Genomic DNA, 20,699 nt, shown 5'->3' with positions numbered 1-20,699 from the left:
TCAAATCCAGCTTTGAGTTTGGGGACCCAAAACCACAAGGTTCGGCATCGGGGCCACTTATCACTAATTGTAATGATCTTATGAAAGGGCCCCTAGTAGTCGAAGGCGCACCACATGCTCTCAGTTGGTATTTTGATGAGCAGGGGATGAATAATAGGATGAAACTCTGGGTGTTTTCATCTTTTTATTCATTAATAAGGTTTTTTTTATCTCAAATCATCATAATTACTATTATTTATTATTATCATTTCAGTTTTTATTATTATTTTGTTAACATTATAACTTATACTCAGAGAGCTAGCTTGTCTTGTTACATACTGTAGAATAAGTAAGTGGGTCGATTTATCTTCATTGCATGAATTCTCTTACACCAGGATAATTCTTCAAGAAAAAATTGCTCTGTGAATTCATAAGATAATTGCAAAATGGAAACAGCAGGTTCTCTCATCAAGACAATAGACACATAGGAAGATCTTGTGCTGCCTCTCTGGTATCCTATAGGGTGAACAGCTGTGAATGGTTGAGTTAAACCTGCATGGTACATGGATGGTGAAAACTACTGGGAACATTTGTTAAATTATCCATGAATTGTGTTTTATCACATGTATCTTGTTATTAGGATGTCAGTTTTTAATGTGGAGAAATTCTTAAGACTCTGGATAACTATAAATGTGTATTTCTAATTATAGGAAGTCTGTGTGAGGTTGCTACAGTGTCCATTTTAGGACATGGTCAAAAGTCAGAGTCATAGATATGGCATATTTGACACCTGAGACTGACACCTGACTATGACACCTGAGACTGATACCTGATTCTGACACCTGAGACTGACACATGACTCTTGACATGTCATACACCTTGGACCATATGTTTGTGTGTGCCTTACACTACTGAGAAATCCTAATTACAACCTTCACACATTCATCCATACTCATTCTACAACTTGTTTTTGACTACTTGAGTCTTTTATTTTTTAGACTGATTAATTCAAGTTGCCAGCTGTATTTTAAGATTGTTGAGGCACCATGACGCTATTCACAGGGGGATACAAAATGTCAGACGAGGGCACCAATCTAGTTTTATAGAGTACTTAGCAATGTTCAATTGTCGACAGAAAACTCCAACAATGAGAGTTCAGAGTTCAACCTTTCCAATGCACATGAGAGCACACACACATTCACCCAACTTTATCAAAACTAGTGAAGTCTGTACTATGTGCAGTTTGCCTGTATTGTGTACATCAAAAGTGGTGCATGTTCTTCATGAATCTGGCGCCCCCTGCAGTGCTCGGGAAGTCTGCACCAATTTTTTTTTTTGGTGCACTTTGTTCATGCTGCAGAATTGTGTCACAGACTAAATTATGTTGCATGTCAGTAATAAAAGTGGTGCAAACGCAGATTAAGCAGTAACAACAATGGTGCACATTTTTTCGGTCTTGTCACAGTCTTGTAACAGTGCAGTGGGGCAAACACTTCTTTTCAGAGCAAAGTCAGACTGAAAACTGGCGCAAACCCCTTTATAAATGTGGGACAGCGAAAACAAATCCCCGGTAGAAATCGTTTCCGTTGCAAAGTTATGATCTGCAGCATATAGTTTAACCTTTTAGATTCTGGTTGGGGATTCAGTCAGTACAATATCAAGTTTGAGCCCCCGCATAAACGCATTGGAAACTATTCTATACTCCCTCTTATCTGATGCTTACGAAATTGTGCAGATAGCCTTACCAATTTCTAAACCTTCCAATTTACAGAGGAGTAAAAAATAATTGTATTTCCAGTAAGAATTATTAGATATTAGGATAAAAATCCTATTCATTGTAATATTTTATATTGAAGGGAAACGGTCATCAGGAGTCCTATTTTCTGGCTCCTTCATGTCCTCTTAGAGAATAGTGTGCACATGCCAAAGTGCTTTTTATAATAAAACTGGCTTTTTCCGGTAAAAAGAAAAGTTAGAGGAACATTTACCTTTCTCTCTGCGGAGCAGTGTCCAGTGTCCCATGGGAGCGGTCAGTAGGATTGGGGTCACCCCCACCCAAGGGAAACCATTTTCTTCTCATGAGTCTTTTTCACATAGGAAGGATATGGGTGTTTTTTATATTTGAAATAGATGCATACGGAATGGTTTCCTGAGGGTAGGGGTGGGGCACTTCTCACTGACCACGCCCATGGGACACTACTCTTCATAGAGGAAGTTAAAGTTTCATCTAACTTTTCTTTTTATTAGAAAAAGACAGTTTTACTATATAAACACTTTGGCAATGTGCACACTATACTCTATGGGGATCCAGAAAAAGTTCTCCTGGGGACGGGTCCCCTTTAAATTTGAAATGACCTGCAATATTGTTACTTTCAGTAAAATTATAACATCCATATGTCTGGTTCTCCTTTGTTGTGTCTACACCGAGCTCTAGAATATTCTATAAGTGTCGCAGGATGATTAAATAGCTTGTTCATTACACTGCTGCTCTGGGTAAGTGTCCTTCCCGTTCAGCAGACTTAAGTTACTTTATTTTAAACTAAATCATCATGCAATGCGAATTTAATTGCTTTGGGGTTAAAAAACCCCCCTTGCAATCTCCTCGAATTACGGCGTTACCTTCCTCCTCTGTAATCAGCGACTTCTAATTTTTTTTTTTTGTCCAAGAGGGGTACTTTAGTGTATTTTTATCATGGAAGAAGGCTCTACATCTATTCTATTAATTTACCGGCTCCGCTAAAATGTGTCAAAAAATTTCAATATATTTCAGTTTTTACGCAGTGATATCTTATTAGATTTCATCCGGGGAAAGACAAGAAGGATTCAACTCTCGAATGTAATAAATTATTTGGTTCCCCATACCAAGTTCTGTGATTTTAAATAAATTGTTGAATTAATCACATTTAAATAAGTCTCGGGATATTTTGTATCTGCAGGATTTTTTTTTTTTTTTTTCCAACTTTAGGAAATATTTTCGAACTTTCTTGAATACAATAGGAAAGGCCTTTTAGGAATGACCCACTGATATCCTGACATTTAGCAAGTTTAGATTTCAACACAGTTGGCACAAAATCAATTGGATATATTGTTTGTGGCATAGGCATTTAGGTTTTCCAATAGTAATTTAACATCAGTATTAGCATTGATTATTGTGCCCGAACAGGCCCGAAAACTGCCAAAAGGCTCATTTATAGAAGACTTTACAATATCCATCTATTGACATACACCCGTCCTTCCATACACAACACCATGTTCTACGTTAACATTTCTCAGTGGGCGAACTACATATCCCAGATGTTTCCCTTAAAGAGAACCCGTCATGCAAAATAACCCCTCTAAACTAAATATATTTTCATAAACTGCCATTAGAAAGCATTGCCTCTATCCCTTCATTGTCCCTCTACATGCCTGTAAAGCTAAGCAATGAGGTCCTAAAGCTGTATGCAAATGACCTGTGAAATGTCCAATGAAGCATTAGCATATTCAAGCTGTCCACTCTATTCATGAGTGGGAGGCACAGCCACACCCCCAGTGCATGACTGACATCCTGTATAATGATGTGAGGCTGTATAATGATGTGCTTCCTGGTGCTGGCGCCCCCTGCAGCCTGTGTGTGTATAGGAGAGATACAGCAGCTCCAGGCAGCCATGTTACAGCAGAACATGTCAGATTCATGTGTAGCTGATGTCTGTGTCTCTCACCTGTATATTAGGAGGATGCAGCATGTCAGCAGATGCAGCGCACACACTAGCCATGCTTTACTATACATTACACACAGACATGAGCAGGGGGAGGAGAGGGGAGGGGTAACAGGGGTGACATCACTGCCTCTGACCATGTGACCAGCCTCATTTACATGATAAAGAATAGATGATTTTACAATGAATAATGTATGAAATAACTAGATAAAGGCTGGGATCGGATCCTTGTGAGCTGCTCCAACAGGTAGAGGTGACAGGGCTAGTGGCAGAGACCTGATGACAGGTGTCCTTTAAGCCGTAAAAATGATTGTGTGCATGTGTCTGCATTATAGACGCAACTAATATCAAGATCAAAATTAATAAAAGTCAATCAGATCAGGGTTTTTTTTCCAGGCCAAAATACTGATAACCTTATACTGGTGATAAATTTATGAAAATGTCAAAATGAAGAGTAGAAGTAGGCACTACTACACTGAAATTCCTATCATTGTCCCTAAAGTCAGGCCCAGGTTAGTGTCATAAGCCAGCACCATGCAGTAACCAGACCCCTATCATAAAACCTGATGATCCCTGTGCAGCTTCCTGTAGTACCATCCTTCCTGGACCATCCTCCTAAAGGGGTTGGCCACTTTTTAATAAATCTGTTCCATTAGACCCATCTCTGTATGTATATGTACTAGTACTTTTGACTCCTGTAAGAGCCTCAGTCTTTTCCTGTTCTCCACATGCTGCACTTTGCATCTCTACAAAACTTCCTGTTTCTCACTCCTGTCTCCTTCCTAATGGCAGCCTCCCGTGTGTTTTTTTTTCTCTCAGTCGGTCTCACTGACATACACAGGAAAGCGGGGGGGAGCAGGATGAGTCATAATCTCCTGCTGCAGCTCCTCCTATTTATCAGTGATTGGCCATGTAAACAAAGATCCTACAGAGAGTAAACAGATAATCTGCACACAGCACTAAAGGAAACATCAGGGATGATGAATCAATTGGTGAACATTCAGGGAACGTACATGGGCAATTTATGTTAAAGAGTGGCCAACCCCTTTAAGTTTTTTTTCCTGTTGCAAAATTGTTATTTCACAGTTATTTATAAATAAGTAGTGGTGAGTAGTGTACTGATCTGTTGATTTAGTACTTTTACCTTCATCTTATAAATGTCATTGACATTAATCCACTCACCAAGTCTTCACTATGGTCAGTAATGTGAGATAGCCTTGATGATAATGACTTACAGTATATTTGCAGTATATTTTGTGAAGAACTTAGACCATTTAGGTCTCAAGAACCCCAGGCAGCCCGAAGAATAGCCAAAAATGTAATAACAAGTTACCAAAAGGTTGTACAGTTTCTCAAATCTTATTAACTTTACTTATAAAAAAAATGACACCTTACATGTAACTATATTTTGCAGTATGAAACAGTGGAAATCAGAACATGACCACACAAAGATTTTAAATTAAAAAGTTTTTTCTTAAAGGGAGCCTGTCAAAATGACTAATGGACTAATAAGTAGCTACCAGTATATTGTCAAGCAACGTAGCACCTTCTAGTCTTTCTTTCTTTCGTTCATCGCTCAGTGTGGTGGCATCATCCACATCATCCAGAAAGTCAACTTTGAAGTGAGATGTAAATTGGTTGTATAAAGTCAAGGAGGAGGAGAGTTTAACACTGAAGTCAAGGTAAGGAGCTCTGAACGTCTCCTCCTCTGTGATTGATATCATGCATCTTACTTCAGGAGATCTGGTTAGTGAGGCCTCTTGATGCAGAACCATGAATTACAGTAAAGGCGGGGAAGAGAGAGCTTGACTTCAATGTTAAAATCTCCGCCTCCTTGACTTTTTACAACCAATTTACAACTCACTTCAAAGTTGACTTTCTGGAAGATGCTACCACATATGGTTGTGAAAGAAACATGATCTGAAATGTGTTCCGCTACTTGGCAACAAACTGGTAGTGGTTTATTAGGTCAATTTCTGATAACAAGTTCCCTTTAAAGGTATTAGGGCATAAGGACATTGTATTCATTTGGTATTTGCTGGAGGATACTGACCAAGGGATGAATAAAAAGGGATGATTGAACGATGAAAGCTGTGTAAGCAAAGCACGTAAACAAAATGGTGCTACTGTGTTTTTTATCAATCCTATCACATTTGGAATTTTTTACACCCTCCAAGTATGTATTAAATATTAAATTGTGCTACTTGTAAGTACTGTTAGTCCCTTCAGATAACACGCTCTCATATTGGATTGTAAATAAAAAATAAGAAAGTAACCGCTTTAGGAATGTGGGACATGAAAAAAATAAATGCTCAAAGAGGGAAGGGTCTGGTCCTTAACCTCTTAACGCTCAGCGTCCGATATATCGGACGCTGAGCTCAGTGACTTAGCGCTCAGCGTCCGATATATCGGACGCTGAGCCGATGCCGGTTCAGCTCAAGATTTGAGCCGAACCAGTATCAGGAAAGACGGGGTGCCGGCTGTGACTGATAGCCGGCACCCCAGTGTAACACCCGCGATCGGAGTTGACTCCGATCGCGGGTGATTAACCCGTTAAATGCCACGGTCATCGCGACCGCAGCATCTAACATGCAATTGGGGTGTCTTTCCCCCACGATCGGCCCCCCCGAATCATTTTCGGGGGGCACCGATCATTGCTACGGTATCAATGGGGTCCGATCTGGACCCCAGTGTTACCTGCAGGAACTGCCGGTAAGATGGCATCTATGACGTCATCTTACTGGCAGAGTGCCACCCTATGCAAGTGCATAGGCTGACACTGATAATGCCCTGCAATACATAAGTATTGCAGGGTATTATTATGAACAAGCAATCAGATGATTGCTTGTTCATTTCCCATGGTGGAAAAAGTGAAAAAGTAAAAAAAAAAAATTATTCAATAAAAAAGTAATAAATCACCAAAAATGCCCAAAAGCCCCAAAACATATAACTAAAAAAAAAGTCTAAATCATAACACAAACCCCACATATATAGTATCACCGCGTCCGTAACAACCCGTAGAATAAAAATAAATAATTATTGAACCCGCATGATGAACGCCGTAAAAGAAAACTGTTATAAACCCTCCAAAAATTATGATTTTTATCTATACAATCCCACAAAAAAATGCTATAAAAAGTGATCAAAAAAACATATGTACTCTAGAATGATACTGGTGCAAAGTACAACGTGTCCCGCAAAAAACAAGCCATCAACCAGCTCCGCAGCCAAAAACGTAACAATGTTATGCCACTTGGAAGATGGCAATACAAAAATGATAGATTTTTCCCCACAATAGGGTTTTATTTTACAAATTTAGTAAAACGCAAGAAAATATATTCGTGTCTGGTATCCCCGTTATCGTATCGACCCATAGAATGAAGATAACATGATTATTAGTCTATACGGTGAACACCACAAAAAAAAAAGTAAAAAAAACAGTAGAGAATTGATGCTTTTCTACTCCTGCTCTCAAAAAGAAGTTCCTAAATTTTCAACAATAGGTGATACCAACCCCAAAATGGTAACATTGGAAAAAGCATCTCATCCCGCAAAAAAATTGCCGTCACATGGCCCTAATAGCGCAAAAGTGAAAATTTTACAGCCTTCAAAAGAGGCCAATGATGAAAGTAAAATCCTGGCAGCTGCAGGGCGCTCCTTCCCTTCTGCGCCTCACTGTGTGCCCATAAAACAAGTAACAGCCACATGTGGGGGGTCGCTGCACTCAGGAGAAATTGTAGAACAAATTGTATGGTGGGTTTTGTATTTTTATCTTTTGGAAATGTGTAAATTTTAGGGCTAAATGAACGTATAAACGGCACAATTTGACTATTCTAAATTTCGCCTGCATTTTGATGTAATTACTATGAAGATCTCAAGGGGTTAACAATCTTCGTAAAATCTGTTTCTGATAGCTTGAGGGGTGCAGATTTGAAATTGGGTTGGTTATATGGGGGGTTTTGATGCTAAATATGTAAATTTTCATTCAAAACTGTATTTTTCCCCAAAATAGTCAATTCTGAAAATCCGGAAAAGCGCTATTCGATTTGTAAGCCGCGTGACATCAAAATAAATTATCCAGACATTTCAAAAATGGTGAAAATGTAAAGTAGACAAATGGGAAATGTTATTCGGCAAGTTATTTAGGTGGTAAATCTATCTGCCTGAAAACGCAATGATTTCAAATTTCAAAAATGGCAAATTTTTCAGAAAATTCATCATATTTTCTTTTGTAAATAAATGCAAAACTTATCAGCCAAAATTTACCACTAAAATGAAGTACAACATGTGGGGAAAAAACAATCTCAGAATCGTTTTGATAAGTAACGGCGTTCAAGAGTTATAACCATATAAAGCGACGCATGTCAGAATCCAAAAAATGGGACTGAGCCTTAAGCTGTAAACTGGCTGCGTCCTTAAGGGGTTAAAGGACATCTACCATCAGATTACCCTATGGTAGATAACTATTACTTACCTCCCCGTCCTGTCATGGAAATTTTGCCATCGAAAGACAAGCTGGACAATAAAAACAAAATTCTGCATGACATGTGTTGACTTAGCCCTACACAATATAGCAGTTAGTTTGGGTAAGTAAATCAAGGTGATGGATACCCTTTAAAGGACATCTACCATCATATTACCTGATGGTAGATGACTATTACGTACCTCCCCGTCCTGTCTCCGTGTGTCACAAGCTTCATTTCTTATATCTGTGCATGTCCGCAGTTCTGTAAAAAATGAGTTTATAAGATATGCAAATTAGCATGTGGTGCTCTGCAGAGCACCATCAGGCTCCACCATGCCCGCCGTCTTCTGAGAGCTGTCTTCTTCTAGGGCTCTAATTTCTAATCCCACCGGCTCTCAGAACGTGACTTGCACCGCCCTGGAGCGTGCATAAATTATATTACGCTGGAGGCTGCTGGTGCTCTGCAGAGCACCACCAGCTACTTTCCATTTCTTATAAACGTATTTTTTTACAGTAATGCGGCCATGTAAAGATATAAGAAATGACACCTTGATTTACTTACGCAAACTAACTCCTAGGTTATGTAGGGCTAAGCCAACACATGTCATGCAGAATTTTGTTTTTATTGTCCAGCTTGTCTTTCCATGGCAAAACTTCTCTTAAGAAATATGAATATCAGGCTGAAGTGCTTTGGCAGAGCACCTCAGGGCTCTGACTTCACATCAAGTTGGATCTAGGAGTGAAGAAGCCAAAGAGGAAAGGATGCGAGAAGGTGCTGACTGTTGGAATTGTGGTGGAGCTTGTGCCCTAAGATCTAGTTCAGGTGAATTTGCATATTTTTAAAGTAATATTTCTAATATTTGCATATTTTAGAAAGTAATATTTCTAAAGGAAGGAGCATCTGTAAAATTAAAAAAAATAAAATAGTTTGGGAGACATGTGTGGGCATAGCCGTAAATAACATAGCAGGTAGTTTGGGTAGAAAAATGGTGGTGACAGTTTCCCTTTAAGGGGTTAAAGAAATCATTTGTCTTTCCTAGTTGTCTTCTCACTGGAGATGGCAGAAGTGAAGATGTGCATCTCGGAGAAACGGTCGCCTTCTCGCTGTCTGGATACAGAATATTTCTATTGGAAGAACTGAAAGTATCTCATAATGTCTGGTCTTAATAGGTTTATTGCAATGGAAAATCAATTTTGTTTGTAATTTGACAGTTAATCTCTCTCCCAAATACATTTACATCTCTCCCCTTCTGTGGTGCTCGAGCTCTGAAGATTTACCTGAAAGGAAATCGATCTCTCAAGATTAAAAACTGCATAAGTCAGTTTGATATTTTTATAATTATACGTCACTTTCCTAACTTTATTATATGAGTGAATTCTCAGCATAGAGAAGCGATGGCATCAACAGGTATTTCGAATATGTGACTATGCAGGAATTTGGTTGTGACATTTGGAACTTTTCATATCTCCATTTTCCCTATTTATAGCTGATACTATAATAGTGCAGCATTAACATAAAATATTATACAACACAAAATATGTAGAATCCATCAATCAAGTCGCAACATTCAATAAAAGTTAGAAATTAAATATATAAAACATTAACTTAAAGGGTTTTGCCCATGAAAGAAAATTCTCAAATTTCAAACCCCTAGTGATGTTTACACAATAAAGATAATTTTTTTAACTTTACTTTACAATTTTACTCAGTTAGTGATGGTCAGTGTAAGATTCCAGAGTGTGAGTGGGGATTCTCTAAGCAGACTCTTCATGATCCTTCTGTGCTATGAGATGTTGTGTGCTGACAATGTGCTTAGATTATCAGGGTCCAGGGTTTGTATACACTTTTATTTAGATTCTGAGCATTCACTAGTATCTGACACAGAAAGAGAGATGAGACAGATCTGAGATGAGATAAAGAGATCCATGAGATGGATATTACACACAATTACATTCTCAGCTCTGATACATCTCAGCCACAACATACACTGTCAGCTCTGCTAAATCTCAGCCACAACATACACTGTCAGCTCTGCTAAATCTCAGCCACAACATACACTGTCAGCTCTGCTACATATCAGCTACAACATACACTGTCAGCCCTGCTACATATCAGCTACAACATACACTGTCAGCTCTGCTACATCTCAGCCACAACATGCACTGGCAGCTCTGATACATCTCAGCCACAACATACACTGTCAGCTCTGCTACATCTCAGCCACAACATGCACTATCAGCCCTGCTATCTGCCTCCCTCCCCTGGATAATGACCTTACCTGTCTGTAGCTTGTAGCTTTACTCTCCTTACACTGCTGTTTGCCGGCAGGAACTAAAATTGTGCACACCAGGACTGATAGAGACAGGTTGGAATTATATCTGTGAAATGCTGCATTTTTCTTAATAACAGTGAATTAGAGAATGTGTTATTTTTGTTATCCTAAGTATATTTAAGAATCTTGTCTTTGTGGGAATAACCCTCTAAGTATAACGCGTTTCGGGTCCACAGGGACCCAAAAGGAATAGGGTTCATCCTTCTATCTGTGGGTTTATACATGATCAAAATAGCTCAATGTAACTAAAATATAGAAAAGCAGACAGTCAGTCCCTATTGTTGACAGGTACAAGGACATTAAATATTGGCCATTTTTGTTGTCTCTGTTTTGCACATTTTAAATCATTACTTTTTCATATGAAATGCCATGTGCTGAAATGTCAGATCGAAGGATTATTTATGAAATGTCTCTGCTATTTACTCCTCGCCAGGAGTCAGGGCTAAGGTTTTAAAATTCTTGCCCCAGTTTTAAAAGTTTCAAATCATATTTCAAGACTTTTACAGAAGTTTCTCACAAACTAAGATTCATTTTATTCTCATTATTGCAAATATAAAAGAGATTTTAAAGAATTTTACAATATGCCCAAGTGTTCGTTTTGAATAACGAACCCCATTGAAGTCAATGGGAGACTCGAGCATTTTTCAAGGGGACCAATAAAATTTGTCATTTTATTGAGAAATAAGGAAGTCAGTCCTGTTTCTTCGTTTTTTTTTATTCAATGGAATATTCGTGGAACTTCAAAAAGGAGAATGACCTGTGTTAAACATTTGCAATGTGTTCTTCACACATATTGTTCTTCACATACTATTGTGAAGAACACAGTTCTGCACGCGTGTCTTCTGATAAGTTAGCACATGTACGGAACATCCGCAATGTGTTCTTCACTGTGTTCTTCACTGTGTTCTTCACTGTGTTCTTCACTGTGTTCTTCACTTAAATGATCCTTAAGTGAAAGCTCGTTCTCGAACAGGCGAAATACTCGTCCGAGCAACGAGCCGCTTCGAGTACGCTAATACTCGAATGAGCATCAAGCCCGGACGAGTATCCTCGCTCATCTCTATTCCTGTAGATATAAACCCAATTATAGTTATGTAACGTTACACAGGTGCAAGGCTCATTATAACCCTGGTCATGGGATGTCTCACAGGTGCACGGCTTCTTATATCCCCGGTCAAGTGATGTCACACAAGTGCATGGCTCATTATACTTTATTCCTGGTCATGTGATATTACACAGGTGCACAGCTCCTTATATCCCTGGTCATGGGATGTCAAACAGGTGCATGGCTCACTAAACTGTATTCCTGGTCATGTTATATTATACAGGTGCACAGTTCATTATATCCCTGGTCACTTGATGTTACACAGGTGCACAGCTCCTGGGATGTCACACAGGTGCACCCCCTTCTTCTATCCCTGTTCATGTGATGTCACACCGGTACATGGCTCTTAATATCTTTGGTCATGGAATGTCACACAGGTGCTCGGCTTGTTATATCCCTGGTCATATGATGTCACACAGGTGCACAGCTATAACACACAGCTCTGATGGGGAGACAAAACCATAGTCAGCAAGCCAAGTCAAAACTAGGAGAAAATTATCAAAGAAGAAACCATGGTCACAACAAGAAGGCAGAGTGGTACAAAAATCTGAAAGATCAGGGATATTTTTGGAACAGAGCAAATGTCAGGTAAGTAGAGTTGAGATCAAAAAGTATCCACATACATGTAGATATGAACTTTAGTCTAAAGTTGTATTCCCATGTTGTTGCTGGTGCAGTATTTGAAGCCAAAAGAAGATTTGGATCGCAGTGGGTAAAAACAAGTGAGAGACGCAACTCCTTCTCGTTTTTCACTCATTTCCTGATTTTGGATTCAAATCTTACTGCAGAAAACCTAAACATGACAACCCTACATTAGGGAAGTTTTAGACTTATTGTGGGTCATTTACGAAGGGCCCGATTCGCATTTTCCCGACGTGTTACCCGAATATTTCCGATTTGCGACGATTTTCCCTGTATTGCCCTGGGATTTTGGCGCACGCGATCGGATTGTGGCGCATCATCGCTGGCATGCACGCAACGGAAATCGGGGGGCGTGGCCAAACGAAAACCCGATGGATTCGGAAAAACCGCCGCATTTAAAAAAAAAATCTGTTGCGGAGCTTGCACTTACCTTCACTCAGCCCAGCCGGTGAACTCCAGGGCGTTCAGATGCTTTTCAGCGCATCAGCGCCACCTGGTGGACGGTGGAGGAACTACCTTAATGAATCCCGGCCGGACCCGAATCCACCGCAGAGAACGCGCCGCTGGATCGCAAATGGACCGGGTAAGTAAATCTGCCCCATTGAGTATGACCACTCTCATCTACCTCTCAGCCCAGCACTCCTAACAGAAGATGGAACATTTGTATAAAATTAAAGGGGTTGTTTGTTTTCAGCAAAAAGATGATATGGTTTGTGTAAGGGGAAGTTATACAGTTTTCCAATATTCTATCTGTATCAATTCATCATGGTTTTCTAGATCTCTGCTTGCTGTCCTGCTATAGAAATCTGCCATGTTTATTTTCAATGGATAAGAATCTGTCCATGGTCATGTGATGTCACATGGGTGCACGAGCCGTTATTGTCACAGAGAGTAATGTGTGATAATAACGGCTCCTGCACCTGTGTGACCATCACATGACCACAAGAAGATTTCTATTCAACAGAAATAAACATAGAAGCTTTCTATAGCAGGGCAGCAAGCAGAGATCTAGAAAACCATGTAGAATTGATAACGAAAGTATATTGGAAAATTGTTTAACTTTTACACAAACCATATCAATTTTTTGCAGAAAGTGGACAACGCCTTTAATTTTTTACATATTTTTAAAAAAAAAGTAAATTAAATATTAAATTTTTTTATCAAATTTTTTTTTTTACATTTTACATTGACTAGACTTTACTATTTATCATTAGTCGCAATTTCACAAAATATTTCCACCTATTTTGGTGGTATTTACATGACAGTGGAGTTCGGGTCTCGTAGACATTTATTGATATTGGATGTAGTGATACGATGTGTCACTTTAATTATCCTATTATGTTTCCTGTCATAGTTCCTTTCATTTACATGGCCCCAGAACATGCTCATACATAAAGAACTTCAATTAGTCGTTCAGTGTCAACAGTCGATCCCTTATTTAGTGGCACCACGGTGGAGGCAGGCGGCACATTATTAAACGGTTTGTCTTCTCGATGCTCGGGATTGTAAAAATTATAATTAAAAACCACTTTTCATTATAAGTAGACTGGAGTTCACAGTCAACTCTAGTAAATATATGGCGAATAAAGAAGCCCCTTTAAATTTAGTTACATTTTTATATTGGAAATGGGAGGTAATTGCGCTTTTATATTTTCAGTAATTAAAGTGAGTATATATTTACCCTATACACAACATTATTTTATGTAGATATAATTTGTCGCTATGTGATTGATTAAAATAACAGCCTAGATTTAAAAATAAAGTTAAAAAAAAACTATAAACATTTCTTTTCCAAATGTCATATTCATCGGGAGGGGGGGTGGGGGATTGCCTAATTTGGTATAAATATATCGTCAGAATTCAATGCTACCAAATACTACATTGTTTATCCCATAGGATGAAAGATTTAAAAATAAAAAAATTAAAAATGAAAAAATTTTTTGGAAGTATTCACTCTAAAATTATCATAAAACTGCATAGTAACCAAAATCTTACCAGAGCAACATTTTAAGAAACGGGAAGATGGAGGATTTGATGTTAAATGGCTAAGTTGTAGAGATGAGCAGACCCAAATTTTCCATTCATGTTCTGGGTTCGGGTCTGACCCAGAGAGATTGCCAGATTGGCTGGCGAACAGCCAATCCAGCAAATTAATGCCCCTAGATACTAGCCATGGCTGTGATTGACCAAGGGGGTGTTAATATATCAGATTGGCTCTTCAGCAGCCAATCCGGCAATATCTTTGGGTCATGTGGGTTGTACCGGAACCCCAAACCCAATCGGAAAATGTGGATGCGCTCATCTCTACTCACTAGTCTTCTCAATTAGAACCATGCTCTGCCTGCTCTTCCTTGTTCTCCCTGGTTATCTCAATCCCCTGGGTCCTAAGGATCATGTGCTCACCATGTACTAGGATTTATAGGGAAAATTCCTTAAGTGTTTCTGGCCCAAAACATTACATTCATATTGATACTTGACATATGTTCCCATAACAAGGTGCCTGGGTGTGATGGGCACTAGGCACTAGCTTCCTGCAAAAATATTTTCAATGTTTTAGCTTGTGTTTTTTACTCAGTCCCTTGCCTACACCTATCCTGACCCCTGCCTGTGTATGACCATTCCCTACCTGATCCCATGGTGACTTATAGCATTGTCTATGAACGAGCCTGGGCCAGCTATCACTTTTAGCAGCCAAGATACCCGCATTATGTGGGAGGGGGCAGGGGCAGATTAAACCTACCAAAGGCCCTGGGCTGTATGAATATTATAGCCCCTACAAGTCAGTGATTCACTTCCTACATGTGGTACTAGAATCAGGGATGGAGGATACGTCCCTTCTGCCTGCTTTTAATCTGTGGTTTCAGGACCTTCAAAGGTCCTAAAATGTCCTATGTGCACATGTGTACTGAGAGCATGAACATATCTATGGGGATTTCATGGGTGAATTCCTTCTCAGTATAAAATTTGGTGTGTGATGCCATGGGCCCCCTAGAAAGCTTGGGCCTCGGGCTGCCACCCAAATCGCCTGTATTGTAATCCACTATTGGGGGGCACTCTTGGGATTTACATAAAGCCAAATTGATCTGGTGGCCTCCATTCCATTGTCTGTACTAGTAAGAACAACAACAACAACAGCAATAATAATAATAATAATAATAATAATAATAATAATTATGATTATTATTATTATTTTATTATTATTATTATTATTATTATCATCATTTGATTATCTTTTAACACATAAACATAACAATGATAACAATATTAATACTCCTAAATCCTGCTAATCAAAATGACAATAGCCTTTTGATGTATTCTTATAATAATAATAAATAATAATAATAATAATAATAATAATAATAATTGTTATTATTATTATTATTATTATTATTATTATTATTATTATTATTATTAATATTATTATTTTTATTATTATGTAAACCAAATAGAGCTTTGGTTTTTTCATATACAATTGTCCTTCAGTTTCATGGGTTTTTTTATGTTGCTTTCCATAAAGCGGCTGCAGTCGGTGACCTCAGCATTACCATGTATCGAATCCTTTTATTTTATAGACACAATACCTGTTGAGTGAATTCCAGTAAACATCCGAGCAATCAGACTGGTGGAAATAGTCACAAAGACTCGGCAGCTACTCCATCTCCATCTATACAAAAGGTCATCACATTGTATAGCGGCGCAGTCAGCTGATCAATCCTGCGCCTTCAAGGCAGCCAGGAAACAACAGACATACATTAACTTTGGCCAACCTATGCCGGATCCACGACTGGATGCCGTATGCACTGAATCATTTATCACAATCAATTCTGCAAGAACTAATGACTTACAGGAGCTGCTCATTTACATTTAAAGGAGGAAGAAAACAAGGAATGCTTCCTATATTTTTCTCCCTGTTTTAATAGCATTTTTGAAGTTTTTAATTTTTCACAATTTTTTATATGCATTTTTTTTTTAAATTTCAGTATAAATAAATGTGGTAGATGTCTACTTTTTTTTTTACATATCTACTGTACAAATTTATGCTGAACTTAAATCTTGAAAAAATGCATGTAGAAAATATTGGGAAAAACAAAAACATCATAAATGCTATTAAAATGGGGAGAAAAAAAATCTTCACAATGTTTTCGAGGCACATTTTTTTAAAAGTTCGGTATAAATTTATAGAAGAAAAGTTCCTAAAATAGCCTTCATTCTGAGAAACCTAACCCTGAACTCGTTCTGAATCACATGTCGAGGAATTTTGAGGGATTATTTGTATTTTTTTAGGGACATTTTTAGGGTTTGGAAAAATTCAATCATTATTTTTGGAGAGGAATAGAGAAAAGTTGCTATTTTTTGTATGAATCATTTTTATTTACTTGTTGTATAATCTTTTTATATTTTCATTAACATGAGATGTGTCAAGGGAGAATTTATGAAAAAAAAAATAATTGTTGTTATTTTGGGATTCATACAAAATTCATTGTTTTTTATTCATTTTTGTGAGCAGGTGAGATAAACAAAAACAGAAATGTTGGTGTCCCATTTCAGCATTTCAGGAATTCAACATTGTGACGATATCACTATTATATAGGATACAGATACGGAAATATCCAATATATGTGTCCTAGGGAGCTCTGCCTATTTAAAAGTTTTGAGGCCCAAACATTAAATGTTGCACTTTTTTCTATTGGTAAATTGTTTCAAAGATAACGCTGTCAGCCTTAAAAACAACTGTGCTATATACAGCATGTGTAACACAGAGTTCTGGATACAGTCACAGACAGTGGGCCACGAGACTAAACCATTTCTATCTGTCCCTACCTACTTCCCTCAATACCCTCAGTGGTAAGGGTTCCCTCCCTGTGCCAAAACATGAAGACCAACATAGGACAACCAAATAGAGAAGAAAGGTCTCCAAAGCCAGGTCCCAACAGAGAGGGCAAACGCAGTACAGAATCACAAGGCAGAAGGAAGCTCTAAATACAGGCAGGAGGTAAGGATAAACACAAATCTTAGATATAAGGAGCTTAATGCAATCTATCACAATAGGAAGTAGAGAACAAAATATGAACAGGTATTTTATGTGATTCAAGAGACCCGGCCCCCAGAATGGTTATAGCACAACTCCTACACAGGGGCGTAACTAGGAGAGGCTGGGCCCCATAGCAGATTTCTGCATGGGGCCCCCCTTCCCCTTAAAATATATATATGGCAGGCACACGTCGGGCGCGCTGGAGAGGAGGAGAGGTGAGCGCAGCTCACCCCTCCCCTCTCCATAGAGAATAGAGCCGCATGGTCGTTCTTACGGCCATAGATAGAGCACGCTCTCTCTCTTTTGCTCAAAACAGTGAGTACTCGTTGTGCTCACCGTCCTGAGCCCAGGCGTATAGAAGCTTATGGGGGAAGTATATCCGGCAGCAAATCTGCGGCCAGATATACATCCCCAATATGTTCTTGGGAAGGTACCCCTATACAGACATGTTTATACAATTACACACATTTATACACTGATATATACACACCTTTATATACACACATAAAGTTCTACTCTCGTATACTCGCACCCTTATACATACAAGCATTCACTTATACACACATTTATGCACTCATATACATTTATACACTAATACACAGAGTATATACAAACTCATACAGTATACACATTATATACATATACAACACACACACACATATATATATATATATATATATATATATATATATATATACACATATATATACATATATATATATATATACACATACATACACAAATACAGTATACACTGACCATATATACACATACATGCAGAATAAAAACACCATATACACACATGCTGCATATACATACAGAATATACACATACATTCAGTATATACAGCATACATACTTACCACATACAAAAACACACATCATATATATATATATATATATATATATATATATATATATATATGCTAATATAAATACATGCATGTAAAAATACAGTATTTGCTTCAATGCATTTATACACAGTACATACATGTATACATAGTAGATTCATATATACACATATACATAGGATTTACATATATATATATATTATATATATATATATATATATATATATAATATATATATATATATACGGAATATGCATAAACAGTATATATATATATATATATATATATATATATATATATATATATTTATGTATACACAGTATATACAATATATACACATATACACAGTATATACACACATATTCACAGTATATATACAATATATACACATATACACAGTATATACACACATATTCACAGTATATATACAATATATACACATATACACAGTATATACACACATATTCACAGTATATATACAATATATACACATATACACATTATATACACACATATTCACAGTATATATACAATATATACACATATACACAGTATATACACACATATTCACAGTATATATACAATATATACACATATACACACATATTCACAGTATATATACAATATATACACATATACACAGTATATACACACATATTCACAGTATATATACAATATATACACATATACACAGTATATACACACATATTCACAGTATATATACAATATATACACATATACACAGTATATACACACATATTCACAGTATATATACAATATATACACATATACACAGTATATACACACATATTCACAGTATATATACAAATATACACAGTATATACACACATATTCACAGTATATATACAATATATACACATATACACAGTATATACACACATATACACAGTATATATACAATATATACACATATACACAGTATACAATATATACACAGTATATACACACATATACACAGTATATATACAATATATACACATATACACGTATATACACAGTATATATACAATATATACACAGTATATACACTGTATATACACTGTATATACACATACACTGTATATACATATGTACACAGTATATGCATATAAATACATATATACATACAGATAAATACATATATACATACAGATAAATACATCTGTATATACTTACCTTTTAGGAAGTTTGGGGACTGTCTGGGTGTTCAGGCACGTGTTCAGGTGGGTGTCCAGATGCATTCAGACGGCGGGGGGGGGGGGCGAGCGGGGGAGGGGGGGCGCGAGCGGGGGAAGGGGGGGGGGGGCGAGCGGGGGAAGGGGGGGCCGAGCGGGGGAAGGGGGGGCAGAGAATCAACTGTGCCGCCCTGCAGGCTGATGAGCGGGCAGGTCAGGGAGATGAGGGGGGCGGGTCAGAGAGGTGGCTGGGGGGCGGGTCAAGGATCTGAGCAGGCAGGGATCCCGGAAAGAGGTGCGTGGGCGGGCGGGCTCAGGAGACGTGTAGATGCATAGAGAGGGAGGGGCCCGGGGGCACGATCCGGCACTGCAGCCCCGGACCACTTACCCCAGGCCATGGCAAAGCACTGCAGGGAGCGTGCATCCCCGGGCCCCTGAACCTCACGGGCCCCGTAGCAACCGCTACGGCTGCTACGGCGGTAGTTACGCCACTGCTCCTACATACAGACCCAACAGCACATCGAGCGAGAGTTATGAGTGGATGGAGAGGCTGTCCAGTGGGTTATCTGTTAGAGACCTGGAGCTGAGCTGTTGGAGAATGATATGTTTGGTGCAAGCAATCAAGGTCTTTAGCAAACATAGACTACTGTTCACACATGTGGTGTCTGAGTGAACTCAAATAACCCAATCAGGGCATCCTCGGCTAAAGGCCTCGGAGAGAGCATGATGCCAGCACCAATGTAACTGTATGGCAGGAAAATCAAAATGAACCATAAAAACACCTGGTGAGCATTCAGGTCCTTATATAAACGGAACATATTTTTATTTTTAGAAGCCCTGAAGACTTTGTTTTGGGCCTGCCCACACAGGTCTCTTTGAGTATCCTTAGAACATCACCAGCATCAAGCCTACTGCAAAGTCAAGTGCAACATGCAAATTTGACCACAGAGAATTGACATGTCTTATTTATTGTTTGGGTCGGTAGACTCACAGGGATACAAAATTTAAATAGGTTTTAATGTGTTTTAATACTCCTCTGGTTCTGGGTTCTCCTCTGGTTGTTTCTATTGGGGTATAAATATCACAAAGAGTCACATATCACGGTTTGAAACGTGGAGATCTGTCTGTTTTTTGTATGTGGATGTATACCACAATTTTACCATGCTTTATTAAAAGCTAAGTTTTTACTTTTCATCTATGGAAGTGTTAGAGAACATTGGGGGTCATTTACTAAGGGCCCGATTCGAGTTTTCCCGACGTGTTACCTGAATATTTCCAATTTGCGCCGATTTCCCCTGAATTGCCCCGGGATTTTGGCGCACGCAATCGGATTGTTGCGCATCGGCGCTGGCATGCATGCGACGGAAATCGGGGGGCGTGGCTGAACGAAAACCCAAGAGATTCGAAAAAAACGCTGCAT

Source organism: Engystomops pustulosus, chromosome 6 (genome assembly GCF_040894005.1).
Source record: "Engystomops pustulosus chromosome 6, aEngPut4.maternal, whole genome shotgun sequence".
Classification (NCBI taxonomy): Eukaryota; Metazoa; Chordata; class Amphibia; order Anura; family Leptodactylidae; genus Engystomops; species Engystomops pustulosus.
Note: the sequence above shows the minus strand (reverse complement) of the source record.